The sequence below is a fragment of the Mastigoproctus giganteus genome, chromosome 4 (genome assembly GCF_048544385.1).
Source record: "Mastigoproctus giganteus isolate SK-2022 chromosome 4, ASM4854438v1, whole genome shotgun sequence".
NCBI classification, from domain to species: Eukaryota; Metazoa; Arthropoda; class Arachnida; order Uropygi; family Thelyphonidae; genus Mastigoproctus; species Mastigoproctus giganteus.
Genome location: NC_143578.1, coordinates 71,316,427 through 71,342,307, shown reverse-complemented (window position 1 = coordinate 71,342,307; position 25,881 = coordinate 71,316,427). Strand labels below are relative to the sequence as shown.

The 25,881-nt window shown below is 37.4% G+C and overlaps 1 protein-coding gene across 1 annotated transcript in view; it reads left to right on the top strand.

Moving 5' to 3' along the window:
- Positions 1 to 6,705: 6,705 nt before the first annotated feature.
- Positions 6,706 to 25,881, top strand: part of LOC150086824 (F-box DNA helicase 1-like) — a 501,907-nt gene continuing 482,731 nt past the window's right edge. The window contains exon 1 of the mRNA XM_090371598.1: positions 6,706 to 6,814. The gene's annotated coding sequence lies outside the window, so the exon portion shown is untranslated. The remainder of the gene's footprint in view (positions 6,815 to 25,881) is intronic.

Genomic DNA, 25,881 nt, shown 5'->3' with positions numbered 1-25,881 from the left:
TCACCTTCACCTCTGCCTGCGGCTCCTTCTAACATTTTAGTGTGTGAATTCCCCCCCCCCCCCCAAGATAGCAGTTTTGCGACCCACCTAACGCTGCCTCGAAAGTATCAGCAAATATTCTTGCACCTTTTCTATTTAAGTTTATAAATACTTGCTGATGCTATCGAGGCAGTGTTAGGTTGGTCGAAAAACTGCTAGCTTGATGATGAATCTGATTTCTACACTTTGTATCGATGGTTCGACTGTTGATGATCCTGCTCAGAGAGAAAACAAACAATGAGCATTCAGTTTGTTTGCCCGTGTCACCCTTCGGTCCCTTTTTGTGAATTTGGGGTACATTTGTACATCTCCAGTCCGCGAGGACTCCTCTGAGTCCAAGGAATCTCTCATAATTATGGCTAATGGTTTGCTTACTTCCTTTAATAATTATGGCTAAGTGTTTGCCGTCTCCATTAATATAACTGAATAGATCCCAATCACCACAGTTGTCTTTATGTTTAACTTCAACAATTTCTCCTCAAATTTGCTCTCAGTTATTACAAAATCATTAAGCACTCTACTACAATTTGATATCCCTGTGGCATTTTCAAACATTAATAACTACTCATGCTAGAATGTAGATGTAAAATGCTCATTCAGTTTGTTTGCTATCTGAGCAGGATCATCAACAGTCGAACCACCGATATTAAGTGCAGCAATTAGATTCATCTCCTTTCTTTCAGAGTTTATATAAGTAAAGAAATCCTTGCTGTTTTCTTAGCATCCTTTGCCAAAGATTTCTCTCAATTTGCCTTCGCCTGCCTAATCTTCTTTGTGACTTGTTTACAAACCAGCTTATATCTGCTATAGGCTTCTCTGTCGCCTGATAATTTATATGCATCCGATGCATTTTTCTTCTCCTCGTCGAGGCTCATTTCATTTGACAACCATTTAGACCTGAACCTTGAAAAATATTTCTTAAACGTTTCCCCGATTAATTCCTTGAATGCTTTCCATTTAGAATTTGCTGTTGGTAACATCATCAGGTGATCCCATTGTACAGAATTCAAAAACTGTCTGAGACCACTGTAGTCACCTTTACGGAAGCAAAAACCCTTTCCTTTACTTAAAGATGGTAATTATATCTTTAAGAAAATCCCGCATCAGTTCACTCTGATCACTGCACCTAGTGGTTCCTTTATCTGCAAATTCTTAATACTTGAACGATTACTGGTGAGAATCAGATCAAGGGTCTTACCCTCTCCGGTTGCCTCTCGAACATGCTGCTGCAGAAAACACTCATCGAATAAATCTACAAAAGCCTTACTAGTGTGCGAGTGACCAATCTACAAGTTCCAGTCAATCACAACCTGATTGAGGTGCCATATTATGCCATTTTAAAAGTTTCCTAAAAGAGTCAGCGAAGCATCCAAAGAAATGATATTAACTTCGGCGGTTACGTTTACGTTATATTCTGAAATCTCTTTCTTTTGAGGCCAATTTTCAATCAAATAATAAGAAGAAGTCCGCTGGTGCTAGATCTGGAGAGTAGAATGAATGGTGATTTGTGTAATTTCATATTACATTGGAAATTTCTTCGCAATAAGTGCGAAACTGGCGGTCGAAATGTCGTGCAATAAAAACAGTTTTTTTCTCGAAGTTGTGGCCTCACGAGGATAATGTACCTTAATAGCCTCTAGAGAATCTATTCATAGAACGCACTCTCCCTGTCAGGTATAAATTCCTTGTGAATCACACCTTGTTTCTCGATATGAGCAGTGTTGTCTTGATCCTGTACTGTTAAAAACGAAATTTTTTGGGCCTTAATGTGATTTTGAAGTTCACCATATGCTTTGACACTTTGACTCTGTGTAGTGGAAACATCTAACACTCATGTCCGGTGAAAAGAGTCACCGTCACCTCAGGGGAGGTTCCCACGGCCTAGAGGTGTGCAAATGTATCCCCAATTCACAAAGGGGGATCGAAGGGTGACACGAGTAATTACAGACCAGTTAGTTTAACTTCTGTTCCGGGTAAAATAATGGAGTCACTGGTTAAAGATGCATTGCAGGATCATCTAGACAAGACTGCAGCAATAATTCATACACAGCATGGGTTTGTTAAGGGAAAGTCTTGTCTGACAAATTTAATAGGATATTATGATGTGGTTACAAAGGAACTGGATGCAAAAAATAATTTTGATATCATATATTTGGATTTCAGGAAAGTTTTTGACACTGTTGCGCATGGAAGACTATTGTACAAATTGGAGCAGAATAGTATTAAGGGTAAGTTGCTACAATGGATAAAAGTTTGGTTAAGTGGGAGACGACAGAGGGTGGTAATCAATGGGTGCTGCTCTTCGTGGGCTAATGTTATTAGTGGAGTCCCACAGGGTTCGGTGTTAGGTCCGCTGTTGTTTGGTATATTTATCAATGATTTTGATGAAGTTATATCAGGCTTAATGTCGAAGTTTGCAGATGATAGAAAGGTTGGCAGGGTTGTTAATGACAGTAATGGCAGTGTGCTACTGCAACAGCATCTAGACAATTTGGGCAGATGGGCGAAGAAGTGGCAACTGAAGTTTAAAATTAACAAATGCAAAGTACTGCATATGAGTAGAAGTAATGCCAGAGAAATGTATCAACTGTGTGGTACTACACTTAAGGTGGTAGAAAATGAAAAAGACCTGGGAGTAATTGTACAGGCAGATATGAAGTTTTCTGAGCAATGCAGACAGGCTGCCAGGGCAGGTCATGGGGTTTTGTCAATGATATATAGGATATTTGCTAGCAGGGAAAAGGAGGTGATTATCCCTCTGTATAAGGCAATGGTCAGGCCACGACTTGAATACTGCGTACAGGTCTGGAGGCCTCATTTTAGGAAGGTGTAGATTTACTTGAGCGTGTACAGAGAATGGCAACAAGATTGGTGAGGAATGAAGGGATCCTCTTACCAAGAGAGGCTTAAGTTCTGAAAATTGTTGTGGCTGGAGACTAGGCACCTGTGCGGTGATCTGATTGAGGTATATAAGGCCTTGAATGGGTTCAGCATGCTGAATTCTGATGAGATCCTTCCACTTGTTCAGATTACCAACCTAAGGGGGGCATAAATTCAAATTAAGAAAGGACAGATGTAGAATAGATGAGCGGAAATTTGCCTTTAGCCAGCGGGTGGTTAATTGCTGGAACAAAGTTCCATCTGTCGTAGTGGAAGTTGATAGGTTGAATAAATTTAAGGAGGAACTGGACAGGCATTTGGAGGCAATGGTGTGATTTTTTTTTTTTTTTTTTTTTTGGCTGATGCTTCTTAAGCTGATATACTTGCTTTCTTGCATCAGATGCCACTACTACTACTACTACTAGTAGTACAAAACCGTTAGGGAATTTAGTTTTTTTTTTTACAAGTCTTGATGAAATCCTCTGATTATGACACTCTTCGCTGCTTCCGCTCGATCGAGAGGCTGTGAAGCACAAAGTACAGACATTCATTTCCTTAAATCTTTATGCAGAATTTGACGAATTGTCTCCTTATTCATATCGAATTCTTCTGTCGATTTTGACGTTAAAACGATGATCGCTTTCCACAATTTCCGGAACTTTTGCAAATCTGATCTCATTGCAAGGGTTCGACGGACGTCACTTGTTGAGTCATCGCGATCATCCTCACATCCGTCTTCATATAGTTTATAGCCTTAAGGCACAGTATTATAACTTCATTTCATCACCCTGATCAGTTTTTAACATTTCTCATATTTCTAATGCAGTATTCCAAGTTTATAGATAAAATTGGTATTTGGTCGTTGTACCTAATGATTTTCTAATAACTGGAAGCAAAGTGGAGGAGAAATTGTTGAAGTTAAACATAAGAAAAGGACCTGGGGTGGATGGGATCTATCCAGTTATATTAAAGGAGGCGGCAAGGCAACTAAGCAAACCCTTAGCCATAATTATGAGAGCATCCTTGGATTCAGGGGAGGTCCCCACGGACTGGAGATGTACAAATGTATCCCCAATTCACAAAGGGCGATCGAAGGGTGACACGAGTAATTACAGACCAGTTAGTTTAACTTCTGTTCCGGGTAAAATAATGGAGTCACTGGTTAAAGATGCATTGCAGGATCATCTAGACAAGAATACAGCAATAATTCAGACACAGCATAGGTTTGTTAAGGGTAAGTCTTGTCTGACAAATTTGATAGGATATTATGATGTGGTTACAAAGGAACTGGATGGAAAAAACAATTTTGTTATCATATATTTGGATTTCAGGAAAGCTTTTGACACTGTTGCGCATGGAAGACTATTGTACAAATTGGAACAGAATGGTATTAAGGGTAAGTTGCTACAATGGATAAAAAGATGGATAAGTAAGAGAAGACAGAGGGTGGTAATCAATGGGTGCTGCTCTTCGTGGACTAATGTTATTAGTGGAGTCCCACAGGGTTCGGTGTTAGGTCCACTGTTGTTTTGTATATTTATCAATGATATTGATGAAGGTATATCAGGCTTAGTGTCGAAATTTGCAGATGATACAAATGTTGGCAGGGTTGTTAATGACAGTAATGGCAGTGTGCTACTGAAACAGGATCTAGATAATTTGGGCAGATGGGCGAAGAAGTGTCAACTGAAGTTTAACCTTGACAAATGCAAAGTACTGCATATGGGTAGAAATAACCCCAGAGAAACGCACCAACTGTGTGGTACTACACGTAAGGTGGTAGAAAATGAAAAAACCTGGGAGTAATTGTGCAATCAGATATGAAGTTTTCTGAGCAATGCAGACAGGCTGCCAGGGCAGGTCATTGAGTTTTTTCAACGATATATAGGAAGTTTGCTAGCAGAGAGAAGGAGGTGATTGTCCCTCTGTATATTTATAAGGCAATGGTCAGGCTTCGCTTTGAGTACTGCGTACATGTCTGGAGGCCTCATTTTAGGAAGGATGTAGATTTTCTTGAGCGTGTACAGAGAAGGGCAGCAAGATTGGTAAGGGGAATGAAGGAATCCTCTTACCAAGTGAGGCTTAAGTCATGAAAATTGCTGTGGCTGGAGACTAGGCACCTGCGCGGTGATCTGATTGAGGTATGTAAGTCCTTGAATGGGTTGAGCACGCTGAATTCTGATGGGATCCGTCCACTTGTTCAGATTACCAACCTAAGGGGGCATAAATTCAAATTAAGAAAAGACAGATGTAGAATAGATGTGCGGAAATTTGCCTTTAGCCAGCGGGTGGTTAATTGCTGGAACAAACTTCCATCTGTCGTTGTGGAAGTTGACAGGTTAAATAGATTTAAGGAGGAACTGGACAGGCATTTGGAGGGAATTGTGTGGTTTTTTTTTTTTTTTTTTTTGGCTGATGCTGCATAAGCTCATATACTTGCTTTCTTGCATCACATGCCACTACTACTACTACTACTGCTACTACCTAACGCCGCTAACGGAATTGTTTGTTCTTTGATGTTTCTTGAGCAGCGTGATGACTATTAATTGTGTTATTCGAAGATAATAAAGCATTCAAACTCAGGTTGGTTTAATTATATTTATTTACGTAATTGAACAGAAGTCTAAATTGGAAATTTAGACTTATGTTCATTTTGAATTAAGCTTCTCATGATATTTTCTTATCACTTCTTCAGTGACAGCTATCTTTGCCATATTACCCTCACAAAAGTTCGCTTGGTGAAAAGAAGACTTATTTAGACTTAGACTTAGACTTAGATTTGGTCTTAGGTCACAAGAATAAGTAGTTCTTATGACCTTAGGATCTTTTGATCCAACTCATCTGCACTACTGGGCAGATGAGTTGATCTCTGGTGGCCCTGAAATGAGAGCTCCTCCGCTCCTACTGACTCGTTCAATTGTTAATTTTCGGCACCGTTTGGCGTGAATTTGGTCTGAGATGGGAAGAATATTTATGGACTTTGTTTTATACTGTGAACGAGTTTATCAGTTTTTACAAAGGACACCGAACATTATTACTAATTCAGTGATTTCCTGAATTTCACATACTAAGTGTTCTGGAATACCTAATATTGTCTTGATTTGTATTGAATGAAGCAAAATATGCAGATAACCTAAAGAAAATATGCACTTTTGGACAGGGTCGTATTCAAGGGTGGGGAGAGGGTGGCAAATGCCCCTCCTTTACAAAAAATTTAAATTAAAGAAAAAGAACCAGGAGGCGTTCTAAAAAAAAGTTCAAAATATTTGTCGCCATGCCCCCCTCCCCCCTTACGATGATACCTGGACCTGTTCGCCGTGTTCCCCTTACCCCCTTACGATGATACCTGGACCTGGTCTCCATGCCTCGCCTTACGATGATACCTGGATATGCCACTGCTTTCGGAGGTGCAAATTCAAACACAATCAAACCCCTTGTGTTTGAATAGTTTGGTTCCTGACAAATAATTTTCCTCAAATTGGCCTCAAAAAAATTCTTCCTTTCCCTTTTCTTCAAACAATAGGGAAAGGGATTATTATAAGGTTATACGGGAATGTGGTGTGTGATGTTTTTACCATCATTTAAAGTAGAATGTGGTTTTTCTATTGAGTTGTTTGTGCAGAAATAGTGACGAAAAATAAGTGAAAAGTTTTATTTAACCGAAAAAAAATATATATATTGACGTGCAAATTGGTGTTTTCTTTACATTTTGTAAATGATAATTAGGTTTTTATCTATTTATTAAAAATTTTTCACGCCGTATGCCACTTCAAAAATTTCTCTTTTGAATCACTTGTTGCTTGCCGTCTTGAATGTTTAGAAGACGTTTCAGTTGGAGCAGAAAGCTATAAAAGAATTTACAGGAATTTGTGAAAGTTTAGCAAGTTCTCATCGTGTATGTAATTTAGTTTCATTGGAAACGTTCGCATTGTTAGTTTTATAGGTAGTGCCAATTATTTTAGGCATAGATTTTCATCGTCCAAAATAATGGTGGTCTCTGAAATTATAAAATTAGATCGGTGTTTTTATTATTATTTATTTATTATGTGAAAACACTCGGTGATTTCTGTTAAAAACAAAACAGGTTGTACTTGTATTTTGTTAAATGTATAGTAAGCTTAAAATAAAGATGTGTAAAACGGATTAATTGGGGGGTTATCCTGCCTGATAAATTGAGTTGTCCAATTGAAAAGGAAATACATATAATCTTTGAAGTTTCTAGAATGTTATCAAAAAATTACTATATAATAATAAACGTTAAATATAATACTGTATTTTGCTACATTTGAAATCTAATCCAAGAACCGTGGAACTCAAAAAAAAAAAAAAAAAAAAAAAATATCTGAACGAAACCAAACTTACGAGAATTAATATCCCTAGTTTCTGAATACTTATACAATGGTGTTCAAAGAAAGTGCATCACCCAGGAATTTCACATTTCTAACTCTTTCTCGCGATGATGGTATGTTACATTAATGACTAGCATTACAAACAGAAATATAAATAAAAGATATTTATTAATAGTTAAGGCAAAGCTAAGCAATACAGCAATATTTGTAAGAGTTTAACTTCTGTTCCAGGAAAATTAATGGAGGCACTGGTTAAAGAAGCACTGCAGGATCATCTAGACAAGACTTCAGTTATATCTCGGACACAGCATAGTTTTGTTAAGGGGAAGTCTTGCCTGACCAATTTGATTGGATACTATGATGCAGTCACAAAAGAACTGGATGCAGGGAATAACTTTGATATTATATACTTGGATCTTAAAAAGGCTTTTGATACTGTTGCACATGGAAGACTGCTGCACAAATTGGAGCAGTGTGGCATTGGAGGCAAATTGCTGCTATGGATAAAGGGGTGGTTGGGGGGGAGAAGACAGAGAGTGGTAATCAATGGACACTGCTCATCGTGGACTAATGTTATTAGTGGAGTCCCTCAGGGTTCAGTGTTGGGTCCATTATTGTTTTCTGTATTTATAAATAGTATTGATGATGGTATATCAAGCTTTAATGTCCAAGTTTGCAGACGATACAAAGGTTGGCAGGGTTGTTAACAATGCTACTGACGCTACGCTGCTGCAACAGGATCTGGAAAGGTTGAGCAGATGGGCTGAGAGGTGGCAAATGAAGTTTAACATTGACAAATGTAAAGTACTACATATGGGAAACAGCAACCCCAGAGCAATGTATCAACTCTGTGGTACTACACTGACAGTGGTAGAGAATGAAAAGGACCTGGGGGTAATTGTGCAGGCAGATATTAAGTTCTCTGAGCAGTGCAGACGGGCTGCAAGAGTAGTTCATGGTGTCTTGTCAATGATATACAGGAATTTTTCTAGCAGGGATAAGGAGGTGATTATTCCCTTGTATAAGGCAATGGTCAGGCCACACCTTGAGTACTGTATACAGGTCTGGAGGCCTCATTTCAAGAAGGATGTAGAGCTGCTGGAACGAGTACAGAGAAGGGCAACAAGATTAGTGAATGGAACAAAGGGTTGCTCTTACAAAGAAAGACTTAAGTTTTACAAATTACAGTGTCTGGAGACTAGGCACCGGCGAGGTGATCTGATAGAGGTGTATAAAGCCTTGAATGGTTTGAGCATGCTCAATGCTGATGGGATTCTTCCTCTTGCTCAGAATAATCACCTGAGAGGGCATAAATTCAAATTGAGGAAAGACAGATGTAGGATAGATGTGCGGAAATTAGCCAGCGGGTAGTTGGTTGGTGGAGCAGACTTCCATCCCTTGTTGTGGAAGTTGATAGCCTAAATAATTTAAGGCTCAGCTGGACAGGTATTTCAAAAGAACGGAGGGGTGAAGTGGAAGTTTTTTTTTTTGGCTGATGCTGCATAAGCTTGCCTTCTTGCATCATATGCCTCTACTAATGCTAACGTCACTTAGCATGGCTTCAAACAGCATGGGTTTCACTATAGCACAGTTTTCAATTAAGTTTAAGTCTAAAATTTACTGTACATATTAAAACTCATTCAAGAGCCTAGACAGGTAGTATACATATGCTGCAGTGCCAAATCTATTGGCTTCCCTGCACATGTGGCAATAGCTCTCTTCAGGCAGTCAGCTGCAATGTGCAACAGTGTTCAGTATTCTTAATTCCATCCTGACAAGACGACGTGATAGTTTTTCAAACTTTTCATTTCGAAATTTATTTTTTGCCCCTTTAAATACGATCAAAAATATATCTGCATCTTGGCTAGAAATCACTGCCAAGCAACATGTGTTCTGTTTGGCAACATGTTTTGCCCAATTTGGTAAATAATTTCACTGGTTTTGAATCTCAAGTTAGATAATTTCCAAAGACATTGTGAAGGTTGGAAAAGACTTGGGATTTGAAAATTTTTACTCTGTCAATGTACATGAGTGCATTGACTCACATGCGATTTAGATGATGCAGCTCTCTTTGAAATTGATGAACAAACTGAATATGCAGAAGAGAAAAAACAATTCTGAAGTGGATAACACTTAAGTGCCACCAAAACAATTTTCAACAGAAAAACTGGATAACGTTTTTTTTTTTTGAGGGGGGGGGGGTTGACATGGCCTGCAAGTTGATTACGAATGTAGATCCGAAATTGAACGTAGCATCAAGATAAAGCAAATTTTACAAGATGGGATTCAATGCTACAAAGGCTTGTACCCCTAGAAAAAGAAGAGATGGCTTCACCAAACTTCATTATTGAAATACCTAAATAAACAACCACTTTTTTAAAGCTTTTTTCTTATCTCTCATGATGTTACCTTTTCATTAATAAGATTTTTGCAACATTTTTTTAAATTTCAAATCCTTTTAATTGGCTATCAAGTGCAAATTGTTTATAGATTTATTATAATTCGTTTGTAGACTGTTTCTCTGGTACGCATTCAATTGCCGACCGGGCTAGCCGGGTGGGTAAAGTGCCTCCTTGGAAACCCAAATGTCTTGGGTTCGATTCCCGCCTCGGGCTTGGATCAAAGTACTGCAAAAACCTTGGGAGGTGCATTATGGCCACAGAAGTCTATGCGCCAAAAACTACCAAAAAAAAAAAAAAAAAAAACGCATTCAATTAAAACCCATTATAATTATACCTAAATCAGCCTGGTTTCACATAACACAGAATAGTTTTGGTACCAATTATCAGTGCTATGTGGTGTATTGCTGTATTTGACAGGTGCTCACAGTATATTCCAAAATGAGCATTTGCAACCTTTATACAACAGTTTTGCTAAACACGCAATTATGGCTGAAATGTTATCAGAAGCCGTCAGTTTGCTTTAGTTTATCATTTTAAATGGAAAACAAAATGAAAAGTTCACCAGGTGGAAACTAATATTTAGTTGAACGACCTCTGGCCTTGATGACAACAGAACACCGTCGAGGTATTGACAAGATAAATTTCTGAAGATAATCAACTGATAGTTCGTGGTTCCAAACACGAATTATGGCTTCCTGAAGTTCACGAAGGGTCTTTGGTTTCTTTCTGGCAACTGCAGATTCCACGCGATGACAACAGTTCTCTATAGGATTCAGGTCCGGGCTGTTTCCTGGCCAGCTGAGTTGTAATGGACCATTCTTGCAACCATTTTTTCACTGTAACAAATGTAAACACATTATTGTCGAACCTCTAATGCAGAAATGAAGCTAAAGTAACTACAGAAGTGCCTACTTACACTTTTTTCCCAATGAGAAGGAGAAGAGTTGTCCTGAAAGATGCATTTACTTGACAGGTTGAAATGGGCTCTAATGGTTGGCAGCAATTTGCCTTCCAATATAGCCAGGTATCCATTGGCATTTATGGAACCTTTTATAAACTGCAGGTGACCCACTCCACGATATGAAATGCACCCCCATATCATTTGGCTGGTAGGGAATTTCACTGTAGACACCATACAGTCTGGATGGTATTCTTCACCACGTCTACAGTGAATCGTTTGTCTCCCATCAGAGCCATGCAGGTTGAATTTCTTCTTGTCTGAGAAAATAACTGATTTCCACTGCTCGGGGGTCCATTTGACATGCTCCTTGCACCAAATTAATCGGGCCTTTTTAATTTTTTGTGTGAGGAGGGCCTTCTTCTTAGGACAACAGGCTACAAGTCCATTTTTGAAGAGGTGTCTTTTGATTGTTACTGCACTTGCTACAACTCCTGTATGTTATTCCCATTCTCTTTTCAGCTCAGACGAAGAAGTTTTACGGTTTTTAAGGCATAAGCCCTTCAAAACGCAGTCCTGTTTTGGTGTAGAGACTCGTTTGCATCTGGTTCCTTTTTTCCTATCAGCAGAACCAGTATTCTTGAGTTTGGAAAGAAATCTACTCACTGTCAACTGATTACAAGACACTCTATAAGCAATATGATGGAAAGAACATCCTTCCTCACGTAAAGCAACAATAATACTCTTTCTTCATGATGTAAACTGCACGTAACTCGCCATCCTGACACAAGCAAGGAATGACTGCAAGTCTTGCAGAGTGCGCTTATATAGCTGAAAGTAACAGCTGATGCAATATTACATCATCACCTACGTGTGTCAATCTTATCTGATGCAATCTGTAAGAAATATTGCCATATACTTATGTTATTTGGAAGAAAATTATAATTTTAAGGGGTGATACACTTTCTTTGAACACCAGTATATATAGTATAATTTATTAAATATTAAATCTTGTATACTGTGATTTCTTATTATTGGCCAGAGGCCTAAATTAGGCAGTATTACTTCTGTTTTTTATATTTAGTATGTATGAAGGAATAATTAATATTGTTGTATGTCAAAACAAAGGGAATGTGGCAAGCAAACTTTTCTCTTTTTTTTGACTAGTTTCACCAGGTGGTGATGCCTAAAAAAAATAATCACTGCAATCATAGAAGTTTGCTACTTCATTTTATTGTAACAGATAAGCGAGGGTACACTTTGCACTGGCTAATTGTTAACAATGTGCCATTCACTATTTTGTGGGATCTACAGGTTTGAAATCACAGTGCACATATAACGCTGTACTGACCACCAGTACAGCAGTCAGTCCAATTAATTAATATCCTGTACAACATTTAAAATTTTGATTAGTCATAACCCACAAGTGAAAAACCTGGAAAAATCCAGATCCACAATATGCCAAAGTATGATAGTTAACTTTGGCTGTTTTGAGAGGCAGATTTACAAGTTTGCCACCACAAAGCATTTATGTAGTATGCTATCTCCCAAAAAAAAAAAAAAGCTTTATAAATTTTTTGTTAACAACAAATTCTTTTTGCAACTTACAAATGAAATATAAAATAGTAAAATTAATCAACAGTAAAATAAGTATTTCATTTAATATAAAAAATTATAGTGTCTTAGTGAAAATATTTTGCCTCTTATTTTAATTTCCACAAACTTACATGCTATTAAACTTAAGTTATTGGCAAATTTCTATTGTCAAGTACAGGGTAGAGCCTCCTGCTGCCACCTCCTTTAAGGAAGTAAACATAAGCAACAGACTAACCCAATGAAGCACAAATCAGGTTAAAAGTAACAATTTAAATCCAAAGTAAACACCTCTGAAACACATCACACCATATGATCTGGTGCATTATGACTGACGTAGTCCATGCGCCACTAAACTTCAATACAAACAAACAAACAAACCTGCCACTGGAAGTTGTCACGTTCTGTCATGTGCTTTACCACTTTCTGATTGGAAGATACCACGTGGTTTTTTTTTGTATGTTCTTTATTCTTGTGATCTTTATGTGTTTTCCACATATTAATACAGATAATCAACCCCTGTAAAAGACCATGGTAGTACAAAAACAATCTCAGTACTGCTACCAGTCATCTGGGTAAATAGGCTGTTCTGGGAGATCTTTCACTCCCACCACATGAATCGGCTGGCTGTTCCAGTTATATCACTCCATTCATACAAAAATACTCAGTGTAATTTATTCGTGTTCACAAATTGAATTTTTAATACATCTGAAGTGCAAGTCATGAATATTCTGGGATGGTCACAGGAGCTTAATACACAATACGTGCTCTGTGGTCTCAACCATTTTGATCGATTTTACTATGGAAAATATCAAATATCTCTTGTCTGAAAAATTGTTCTATAAATATCTTATGCTGATTTAGCATTATTGACATTAGTTGTCCACCATTTTTAAGTATTTTTCCTCCACCATTTTTACATAAGGACAAGAACTATAATAATAAAAATTTTAATAATAAAATTTAGCATGAAATTTTACTAATGAATGACAGTTCAGGAAATGGTGTACTATAAATTAATTTATAAAGTTTTAAGGTTTTCAGAATCAAAAAATATGCATTTTAAATAGTTTCTTCAGTGGTCAGAAATCAATTCCCTAAAGAACTTCAAAACAGCAACCTTTACATAATCAAAATTTTAGCACTTCAATAGAATATGCTGTTTTATCCACAGATTAAGATTAATCTGTGGATTTTCTCATACTGTAATAACCTTTTTTTAGGGAAATAAATTCAGCTCAGTATCATTTCCTTGTGTCACAGACATCAAGTTTTCCAAGTATACTTTTTAGTAAGTTCCCTATAATTCATTTTTATAAGTTAGGTTGACAGAGTTTGAGTTTTGAAGTAATATTTAATTTCCATAACAAGCATGACTAGACTTAGTAGACTATATATTCTTTTAATTAAAAGGCAGTGCTTAATTTTCTATAACTACATGTATAATAGCACACAAATAAAGAGAATATAAAATAAAACTTGCTTATAGTACAATCTGCATCATGACTGTTTATTTTTTTTACATCAGGCATAACTGAATTTGATATAGCAACACAATTTCAGTGGTGGACCCAGGATTTTCTAAAGGGGAATGCTAAAATACTTAAGTGTAGGATCTAAAGCAATATTTTGAAATCATCATGTAGCAGTTAAAAAAAATTATTTTGATCATTGAGGGACTATAACCCCTTTAGTTTCAAGCTGGGACTGTTACTGCAGCCCACTAGAAAAGTGCAGTACTAAATAAACAATACATCTTTATTTCAAAATGAGCTCATTACTTACCGTAAGTTCGCCTGTAATTTGTAAACATTATTTGTAATGTAACTTTTTCATTAATTTTTTTCATCTTTTGTTAATTTTTTTGTAGTACACAAAAGAATATTTGAAACAATGTTAAGTAATTCAGAAAACTTCTGGTTTGGGAAATTACACAGACACCTATAAGCAGAGGTACAATTGATTCTTGCATGCTTCTATTGGTATATCATTATTATTGTTATTGCTGTCTGGTGTGGGGGGGAGAATCCTACCTAGTGACAGGTATTGGTACCCAGTGGACAGGGTGGTTGTTATGTCCACCTATTATTACTATTTGTCGAGGAACTCTCTGCCTATCCTACAGGTGTTCAGGAATGTGACTTTCTGGATTTCTTTGTAAGTGCTCTCTGGTAGGCATATTGCTGCTAGACTCTTGTGTAGGATCTTTGGCACCATGTCGGAGGTTGACATGGTGATCAGGATTGTTATTACTTGTTCCACATGCCACCCCTTTGACATCCTGTCCTAGGTCTGTGTACCTCTTATCTTTTTCTTTTAGGTTTCTGGAGGTTGTTAGCATTAGGGCACCACTGTCAATAGATAGGTAGCCTCTTCTTTTAGATGAGGGTTATGTCTGGTCTGTTGTGCAGGATTGTCTTGTCTGTTGTTATGGGGTGGTTCCAGTACAGCTTGTGGATTAGGGTCTCTAGTACAGCCTGTGGTTTGTACTTGTAATACGGTATACTTTATATCAACTGGTATCCTCCTTGATTAAAAGGAGCAACTATGGATTTAAATAATTTTCCACCTCTAGAGCCTTCAAGCTCAAGACCAGAAACCTCCAATGATAATGACTCTAACCGACCTAAAAGGCTTCAAAGGGAAGCACAGTGCCATGACATGCCAAACTTTCTGATAATACATTCTCTGTCCAAACATCCTGTGGGAAAGTTATCATTTCTAATCCAAAAACATTTGGAATCCATTGCTGGATCACCAAAAATGGTGAAATGACTACAATCTGTAGACATCCTGATTGAAATAGTCACCTCAAAACATCCTGGATGGCTGCTAAAAACAACATTTGGCCGACTACCAATGTCTATTACTCTCCACGATTCCTTAAATTCATCAAAGGGTGTCATCACAGAGTGGGATCTACTTAAAGTCTCTGAAGAATTAGTTCATGAACTTAGCAACCAAAAAGTAATCAGTGCCAAATTAAAAAAAGATGGAAATCTCATTCCTATTAGATCTATCATTTTAACATTTAGCACTCTGAGTTGCTATCCACAGTAAAAAAGTTGGCTATTTAAACTTCCAAACTTTTGGCCTTACATTCCAAATCCTCTTTGTTGTTTTCAATGCCAGAAATATGACCATTCTCAGCAGGCATGTAGAGGTGATGCCATTTGTCCTATCTATGGATTGAAGGAGACCATACACAAGCAGACTGTTCAACCTCAACTTGATTTGCCCCAACTGCAAAAGAAGCCACCCTGCCTTTTCTAAATCATGTGAAATGTGTAAAACTCAAAAAAAAAAAAAAAAAAATCCAAAAATATAAAATAGAACATATCCTGAGGCACACAGACAAGTTATTGACAATGCCTAGTTGATCCTATGTGCCTCACACCCAGAACTATCTTTAAACTGCAGTTCAAACAGATGTGTCAACACCTCTCTATCTAATTGGATTAAAGCAACTCTATCAACCTCTGGGAAAGACACTCTAAAACTAAAACAAGCTAGGCAACTAACACTGTAATTAGTATCCCGAATGATACTCCAAGGGTCTTGCATGACACCGAAAATTTGAAAACTGCTGGAGACTGTAAGAAAATTGAAACACCCACCAACAGTATGGAAGTGGATTTACGTTCAGATAATGAGAACTTCATGTGAACAACACTATAGGTATTGGACGCCCCTTCTTCCGAAAAAATGCCCCACATATAAAAAACAGTCAGCTGAATCATCCTCAGCTAAATCTAAATAATTCAGAACATCATACAATGAAACTGCAGAGGACCAAGCAGTCATTCTGATGACTTAAGGCAGTGTTTCCCAAACTGTGTTCCGTGAAAAATCTTAATTAACAATTAAAAAAAATAATAATAAATTTTGCATATTTGTAGCATACACCACCTTTGTATCATAATATTTAACATAATTTTTTTTTTGTTATTAATATACCGGCATAGACTATAATATACTGGCATAATCAAATGGGCTGCTGATCACTCTATTTGGTGGTCTGAAAAAGTAGCAATGTGGTGATCTAGTATGCCATTCGTATATGATTTAGCATTGAGAACATGGGTTGAAGGAGAGGAGGAAGCGAACCGATATCATAGCTAAACTCACTTCCTTGTATAAATTTTTTTTGATAATTATTAGTGTTTTGAAATATTATTATTAAAATATGTGATATGGATTTGTGGTTGAACAAAGGAAGTTTAAAACAAGAAGCAAAGTACTTCTAGTAGTGCAACTGTGGTCGATGAAAACAAACACAATATTGTCACACTTCAAATTGAGGATGAACAATCGCAGCCTTTTGTCCCCCGAAAAATCCAAAGCGTAAAGCAGGAACCAACTAATAAAAGACCAAAACGAAAGTATAATGACAGTTATTTAAATTTTAGCTTTACACGTGTTGGAAATAAAGACGCTCCTGATGCAGAGTGCATCATATGTAATAAAATATTAGCAAACTGTTCTTTGACTCCCACTAAACTTGTGTTTCGTAAGTGTTCCATGAATGTGGTGTGAGATGAAAAGTGTTCCGTGAATATGTTGTGAGATGAAAAGTGTTACGTGAATAAAAAAGTTTGGGTAACGCTGACTTAAGGGAGTTACACGCACAGTTCAATCCCATAGGAGGTGTGTGTGTGCCTACTGGAAGTGTTCTTCTCACTACAAGTTTCACCAAAATTCTCAAATTACATCGTGTACAGACAAGGTAGGACCACAGTTTCTGCCTGTGGAGGAGTAGCTATTCTTTTTAGTTCTAACCATTGAAGCCCAGTTACAAACCATCCCAGATCCCCTGGCAGCTCATATTGCAGTTGGTATTTCAGTTACCATTGTTTCCATTTATATTCCACCATCTCTAACATTTCCCCATTCAGAACTTGACCATCTCATTACACAACTCCAATTTGTCTTTTTTTTTTTTTTATGTAAACCCCAAACACGAGAGGTATTAGAACCTATAGTACTTGGTACTGTGCTTGGGTTGGAGGTTGAGAAGACGAAAGAAGATATTTGAGATATTTGTTGACATTGGACTTGAACTTCTGTAGACTGTAATTTTCAGGAAATACGTATGAAGGAAGGTTGTTCCAGAAAATGGCAGTTGAATGAATAAACGAGGAAGATGAAAAGTTGGTTCTGTGAGTTTGAAGTTGGACAGTAAATGGATGTTGGCTGGTGGCAGCACGTATTCGGACTGTTTTGAAAGAGAGAGCGGGAATTATAGAAGCTAATTCAGAAGAACAGTGCCCATGGAAGTATCTGTAGAAGAGGCATGCTGCAGAAATAGTACATCTATGAGACAGCGAGTGGAGAGACTGTTAGAGATGAGTCATTAATTAACCTAACTGCCCTCTTCTGAATGGAATCAAGAAGCCTGAGAGAGGTTTTGGGGGCACCACCCCAGATGTGGGAACAATATTCCATGGCAGGGCGGATTTGCGATTTATACAGAGTGAGCAGCTGTTTGGAAGAAAAGTAACGCCGAGAGCGAAAGAGAAAACCAAGTTTTTTAGATACAGAGGATGCAATATTTGTAATGTGCTTGTGCCAAGAGAGATTAGAAGGTAGGGTAATCCCCAAAAGAGATATATCATTTTGCCTAGAAATCGGAGTGTCACTAAAAATAAGCATAGGAGCAGAAGAATCCTTTTCGCGAGATATAAGACAAGACCGAGTTTTAGAAGTGTTGAAATCAACTAAGTTGTCTTTGCCCCACCGGAGAATTACCTGAAGATCAGCATTTAAGGAATTGGTTGCAGATTTTCGAGAAGTTGAAGCTGATTGAGCAGGGCAAGGTTTCTCAAAATGGAAAGTAGAATGCAATGTGCTATCATCGGCAAAACTATGGATAGGATTTCCAGTCAATGGAAGAAGGTCATTAATATATGTGGGGGAAAGAACTGAACCTTGGGGAACACCAGCATTAGTGGAGAACTACCACCATCCTCAGTGAGCGATCAGAGAGAAAACTGGATAACCAATTACAAAAAACAGTTGGCAAACCATAAGATGGTAGCTTGTTCAGAAGACCTTTATGCCAAACATGATCGAAAGCCTTTGAGATGTCAAGATCAACTGCTTGTGTTTCACCAAACCTTTCCATTGAATTAGTCTATAAATGGGTAACATAAGCCAGAATATCACCAGTGGATCGACACTGACGGAATCCATACTGACAGTCGTTGATTCGACAGACGGTTTCTAGGTTTGGCAGTTAATTGATTTCTCCATTACTTTAGAAAGAGTAGAAGTGATTGCAATGCGACGATAATTGGATGGGAGGGATTTGTCACCCTTTTTAGGAACTGGCTGGATATGAGCAAATTTCCAAGCAGAAGGAAAAACACATTTGGAATAAGAAAATGAAAAAAGGCAGCAAAGAATAGAAGTAAGTTCAGAAGCACAGGTTTTGAGACCAAGTGGAGAAATACCATCGGGACCTGGAGCTTTCTTAGCATCAAGATTCGTCAAAATCCTTCTGACATCCTTTTGACGGAAGACCACAGGAGGCATTGAATAGAGTGTGTTGGGAATGGTGGGAGGTGTTTTACCAAGATCATTAATACATGAGTTGGAAGAAAAATGTTAGCAGGTCAGCTTTATCCTTGGCTGAAGTGACAACAGAACCATCTGGTTTGGATAGCTTTGGCAAGAGACCAGAATGCTTGGCTACCATTAGGGCAAGAACCAAGTTTTTTACTCTTAGCCTGTTCAAACTCTAGTTTGGGCTGATTAATAACTGCTTTACAATTGTTGCGAGCTTTGGTGTAGGCAGAAAATGAAACTGAAGAATTAGAAACAAGCCAATTATGATATGCAACATTCTTCTCTTGAACAGCCTTAGCACATTTATTATAAAACGAGATTTTAAAGTGGAGTGTGGTATAAAGGATTCCATTCTTGCAAGAATAATTTCACTGACACGATCTGAGCAAACGTTGACATCAGAAGTTTTGAAACAGTAATCTGACCAAGGAAAAGAAATCTCGCAGGTCATCCCATTTTGCATTCTTGTAATGCCAAACAACACAAGGTTGGGAATAGCCATGAGATAAAGGCTCAATTGGAGAAGAGACAATCACCAAGTTGTGATCTGAAGTGCCTGAAGGACCTCTCACTGCAACCGTGTATGTAGAAGGGTTGTTTGTGAGAAAAAGATCAAGTGTGTTGGCTGTATAATTAGGATTGTCCGGTATTCTTGTAGGCTTAATATGATAGCATAGCTTAATTTATTATGGTACTCACTTTTTTTTATAATCTGCAATTGATGTTTGAATAGGGTGAATGATAATTTAAATTTAAATTGGGAGTAAGCAAGTTGGGGTTTTAAAAAACAAAAGTTAAAATATGCGCACGTCTTTGTCCTTGGTTGTCAATATTAAAGTTGAAAATAAATGGTTAACACTGGAGGCCAATAGCCATAACAAGTGGCTTTCGTTATCCATGTCTTCAGTTGGCAATGATGGGTTGAGAGTAAACGTGGGACTGGCTGAGTCTATTAAGGGGGTGTGGTTGTGAGGTTGAACATGTGATGCTAGTTCTGTGTTGGTTTGACCTGTCCTAAAGCTGTTGTAGTACGCGCGTGCGCTTGATGTTTTAATGGAACCATATTTTGAAGTTGTGCTACCAATGTAACATGGATTGCTGTTAGGTTGACATTTTATTAGGTAAATAATATTGTTCATATCGCTGATGTGATATTTTTGTGTGTCTTTGTATGAATGAAACAATGAGTCAAGTTTATTATAAGTTGAGAATGTGAGGGTAATGTCAGTGCCTTTGAATATGCGGCGAAACTGATTGCAAAAATTAATATGGTAAGGTAGGATAATACGTAAATTATTATTAGAGGTATGTTTGGATGGATTGTTAATATTATTTTGGACAGTGAAAATGGTTTGTTGAATTAATTGAGTGGGATACCTTCTAGATATGAATTTTGTTGTAAGATATTGAAGTTCATAGTTAAGATCGTTTTGTGTAGAACTGTATTTTATAGCATTGTAAATCTGATTATAAAGAACGGCTTTTTTTAAGTTAAGGAGGTGGTGCGAATCAAAATGTAGGTACTTTCCAGTATGGGTATTTTTTCTAAAAATTCTTGTTCCTCATTTGGTGTCATTCCTATATATGGTGAGGTTCAGAAAATTAATTTGTCCGTTTTCTTCAAGTTCTAGGGTGTATTTTAATCTATTGTGTACTGAGTTAAATTTGATGAAAAGATCGTCTATTGTGGATTTTGGTGCTATTAAAAGGATGTCATCTGCATATCTTATAAATAATTTTATATCTGGGGGGTATGGTTGTAGTACATAGTTTTCTATTGAAGCTAGGTAAATTTCAGAGAAGGGGGCTGAGATACCTAATCCCATAGGTAGTCCGTATGTTTTCTGGTATATCTGATTGAGAAATCGAAAATATCTAGCATCTAATAAAAAGGCTGTAAGTTCTAATATACTATTAATTGAAAGGGAAGTGCGATTGGATAAGGTATTGTCGTCTGTTAAGAAATTATGTAGAGTTTGTAATGTTGAGGGTAAATGTACATTAGTGTACAATGAGACTACATCGAACGATGCTATTATGTCATTGTTGGTTATTGTAATGTGTTTTATTTTATCAAATGTTTGGGAGGTGTTGTTTATGAACAACACCTCCCAATTTTCTGAACCTCACCATATATAGGAATGACACCAAACTAGGAACAAGAATTTTTAGAAAAAATACCAATACTGGAAAGTACCTACATTTTGATTCGCACCACCCCCTTAACATAAAAAAAGCTGTTCTTTATAATCAGATTTAAATGCTATAAAATACAACAACAGCACTACAACTACAACAGCTTTTGGACAGGTCAAACAAACACAGAACTAGCATCACATGTTCAATCTCACAACTACACCCCCCTTAGTAGACTCAGCCATTCCCATTATCAAATTAAAATCCAGTTTTAAAATTTTCCAATATGAAGCCCCAGTTATAGAATGGTTCCACCGCCATTCCAATCTCCAAGTATTAAATACCAAACTACCTTACAACATCGCACCGGCTTGGAATCTCATGCACTTGAGATTTCCACGTGTAACCAGGAGCATCACGGGAACTTAGCTTTTAACTATAAACTTCAATATCTTACAACAAAATTCATATCTAGATGGTATCCCACTCAATTAATTCAACAAACCATTTTCACCGTCCTAAATAATATTAACAATCCACCTAAACATGCCTCTAATAATAATTTACGTATTATCCTACCTTACCATAGTAATTTTTGCAATCAGTTTCGCTGTATATTCAAAGGTACTGCCATTACCCTCATATTCTCAACTTATAATAAACTTGGCTCATTATTTAATTCATACAAAGATACACAAAAATATCACATCAGCGATATGAACAATATTATTTACCTAATAAAATATCAACCTAACAGCAATGCATGCTACATTGGTAGCACAACTTCAAAATATGGTTCCATGAAAACATCAAATACACGTGCGTACTACCACTACAACAGCTTTTGGACAGGTCAAACAAACACAGAACTAGCATCACATGTTCAATCTCACAACTACACCCCCCTTAGTAGACTCAGCCATTCCCATTATCAAATTAAAATCCAGTTTTAAAATTTTCCAATACGAAGCCCCAGTTATAGAATGGTTCCACCGCCATTCCAATCTCCAAGTATTAAATACCAAACTACCTTACAACATCGCACCGGCTTGGAATCTAATGCACTTGAGATTTCCACGTGTAACCAGGAGCATCATGGGAACTTAGCTTTCTTAAATACACGCGTTTACTCTCAACCCATCATTGCCAACTTAAGACGTGGATAACGAAAGCCACTTGTTATGGCTATTGGCTTCCCATGTCTTCAGCTGGACAGACAACCATTTATTTTCAACTTTAATATTGAAAACCAAGACGAAGACGTGCACTTCTACTTCCTTGCGCCTATTTTAACTTCTGTTTTTTAAAACCCCAACTTACTTACTCCCAATTTAAATTAGAATTATCATCCACCCTATTCAAACATCAATTGCAGATTATAAAAAAAAGTGAGTACCATAATAAATTAAGCTATGCTATCATATTAAGTCAATTATAAATGATATTTTAAGAAATCTACAATTATCGAATTGTATTCTTGTAGGTAAATGAACAATCTATGCAAGGTCATTAGCAATTGCAAAAGCCTCAGCATCTCGACCATCTGGGTCGGTGTGACTAGAAAACGAAAGCCAGCTGGAGTTGTGTACATTAAAATCACCAAGGAAAATTACCTCACTGTTAGGAAAGTTGGACTGGAGGAAGTCAAAGAGCTCCAAGTGATTAGTGGAGTTGGGAAAACGGTAAAGACAACAGATGAATTTGACACAATGAGGTAGAAAGAGAGATTTTAAACAAGAGAAGATCGAAGAGAGGAGATTCCAAATTACAAAATCTCTGACAGGGAATATCGGAACGGACATATGCACAAGTACCACCTTTGAGGCAAAAGGAATCATACTACAAATAATTTAGGCATCTGAGATGAGCAGTAGTTGAATCAACCGATAACTGAGATTCTGTCAGAAAAAGTACATGGGGTTTGGCAGAATGCAAGTGGAAATGGACATCGTTGAGATTAGAATTGAGACCACGTATATTTGTGAAATGAATTAGGAAGTGCTTGGGAGGTTTAGATCTTTTCGCAGATAAGATTGCTCTATTAGTTTGACAATTCATGGTGTATTCAATAGTAAGAAAAAGTGGGTGGGACATGCTGTATGAAGTAATGAAATTTTTGGATATGACGGACACATGGTAAGGATATACCCAGATCCTTGACCTAACGTGGCCTTGACAATGCTCCCCGCATACACACTACTCGGACTCCCTCCAGTCATTATCTGGCAGAGTAGAGGTAGCAAGATTATACACTAGCTGATCCGGAAGCCTCCTAGAGAGTTACCAATAGGTTCGGTCCGGTGTACTAACTAGCGGCCAGCCTGCGAACACCGTCTTAGAACTGTACCCTCGAAATGTAAGGAATATTGGATCTCATCATAACCTCAAAAGTCATCAATCATACTTCATGATGGAAGAGATAGGGAAGGGTTGACCGGAACTTAGCTCTAGAGACTAAACATGGGTTCCACCACTTCAAGCCTCCAATAAGCAAAGTGGTGGTATTGCACCAGTTGATGAGAGTCATCTGCCACCTAGTACTGCCTGGTAACATAGAGGGGCGGAATTCCTCCATGTGGTGTGGGCGCCACACCTCGACCCCTGCTTACGTTGGTTCACACCTATGTGGTCACCCACCATGTACTTGTGCATGGAGGTTATACCCAAGGTTTCTAACAGTCCCACCATTGTGAAGGTGCAAGCAGAGGATTTGGCTGTCACAGACCGTCCAGACTTCGCCGAAATTGGGTCCATTTGACTTGAGTGTCACCCGAATATCAGTTCCATCAGCGTTTTAGACTCCCAGGTAGCAAGTACAGCTTATCTGGCATATCTGAGAGAATGTCTGTGACAACCTCAAGGACCAACCTCGGTGTCTTTAATGTCCTCTACAATGGACACAAGAGGCAAATTGATTGAAGAATTTCTGAATAATAGTGATCATAAAAGAGTTAGCAAAAGCTTAAGATGCCGAAGTTCATGACAAGAAATATGCATTTAGTCAAAGCTTAATAAAGAGACGGCACCTGAATAATCTGTTGTGGTTATATGAATCATGATACAGTAGTGAGAGAAATCATTGGTTAAACTAAAAATGGAGTTTAAAGATCGCGATGAGGAAAGCGTAATTTAAAAAGAGTAATTGAAAAACTTAGCCTAGAGGAGGAGGGGTGCACCATATTGTCCTCTATTTGTTGAATTACAAAGTTGTATAAATAAAATAAAATTATATGAAATTAAAATTAAGAATTAAAAATTAAAAAAGGAATAAGGCCAATAGTTGAGAACAACAGACTTTCAATAGATTCATCTTCAGTTGGTGATAAAAAGAAGAGCGAAAGGGTTGCTGTAGATCTTAAGTACCTGAAATGTTTTGCTGAACACATGGTAATTTAATTCGCGTGAGATTCGAAATGGTAGACAAGGCAACCTGAAGTTTCGTGTTTAAGACGGCAAGATCAGTTTTGAGACGATACCATTCTATTATGAGGGTTTCGTATAGGAGGAGTTTATAATTTGAATTTAATTTGATGATGTTTGTTGCGGCATCAACTGGGGGGTTGTGGTTATGAATGTGTACATGTTGAGACAGTTCAGTATTTCCTTGCTGTGTCCAAAAACTATGGACGTGGTAGTAGACACGTGTTTGCGATGGTGGATGATCCAAATTTATTAGTAGTGCTCCCAATGTAACATGCATTACAGTTGGGTTGACATTTGATTAAATAAACAATGTTATTGATGTCTTTAGTCTCGTAAATGCAGGTTTTTTTGTATTTGTTAAAAGGGGCTCCTAATTTATTATAGATAGAAAAAATTATAGAGACATTGTTATTTTATTATTTTTAGCTATATCGTGCAAGGAAGCCTGAGGCTTATGCTGCACCAGCCAAAAAAAAAATCCCGAGTTACCCTGAGAGAGAGAGAGAGTCAAAAGTAGAAGGGAATCACCAAGAAGAGAAAAATGATGAATCCAGCTCAGAACCCTGGGTGTGCCAAGCCCATACTCACCAGATGTGAGCCCCTGGAGATAATCAGTGTTAGTGAAGGTATGACGTAATCGTCTAGCGATTTGGCAGTGGTAAGGCAGAACAATACGAATGTTGGACGGGTTGGATTTTTTATAACTGGGTTTAGAAACACTTAAACTACTAATCTTATTTTTAACAGTTGAAATAATTTGTTGGGATATTTCCTGGCTGTAAATTTTTCAGTGAGATATTTTAGCTCGAAAGATAGATCATCATGTGATTGGCAGTATTTGAAGACATTAAAAGCTTGGTTGTAAAGAACTGATTTCTTTACACTAAGGGGGTGATGTGAGAGAAAATGTAGATATTGGCATGTCTTGTTTTTTTTCTGGTAGATTTTCGTCTTTAGCTTTTTAAGTTGTTTATATATGGTTAAATTAAGAAATTTGATTGCCTTATTAGTTTCTAGTTCTAAGGTATATTTTAATCTTGGGTGTACTGAATTAAAACTGGTAAAAAGGTTGTTGATGGTGTTTTGGTCTGCGATTATTAGAACTATTAGATATTGGCATGTCTTGTTTTTTTTCTGGTAGATTTTCGTCTTTAGCTTTTTAAGTTGTTTATATATGGTTAAATTAAGAAATTTGATTGCCTTATTAGTTTCTAGTTCTAAGGTATATTTTAATCTTGGGTGTACTGAATTAAAACTGGTAAAAAGGTTGTTGATGGTGTTTTGGTCTGCGATTATTAGAACGTTGTCTGCATATCGGATGTAAAGTTTAATTTATGCCGGAAAAGGTTGAAGGGTTTGATGTTCGACCGTGGCAAGGTATATTTCAGATAAGGGCGATATTTACGACACTGAAGACATTAGTAACATAGTTTATTTAATCAAATGTCAACCCTACTATAATGCATGTTACATCAGGAGCACTACTAATAAATTTGGATCTTCCACCATCGCAAACTCACGCGCCTACTACCATGTCCATAGTTTTCGGATGCAGCAAGGAAATACTGAACTGTCTCAACATATAAACACTCGT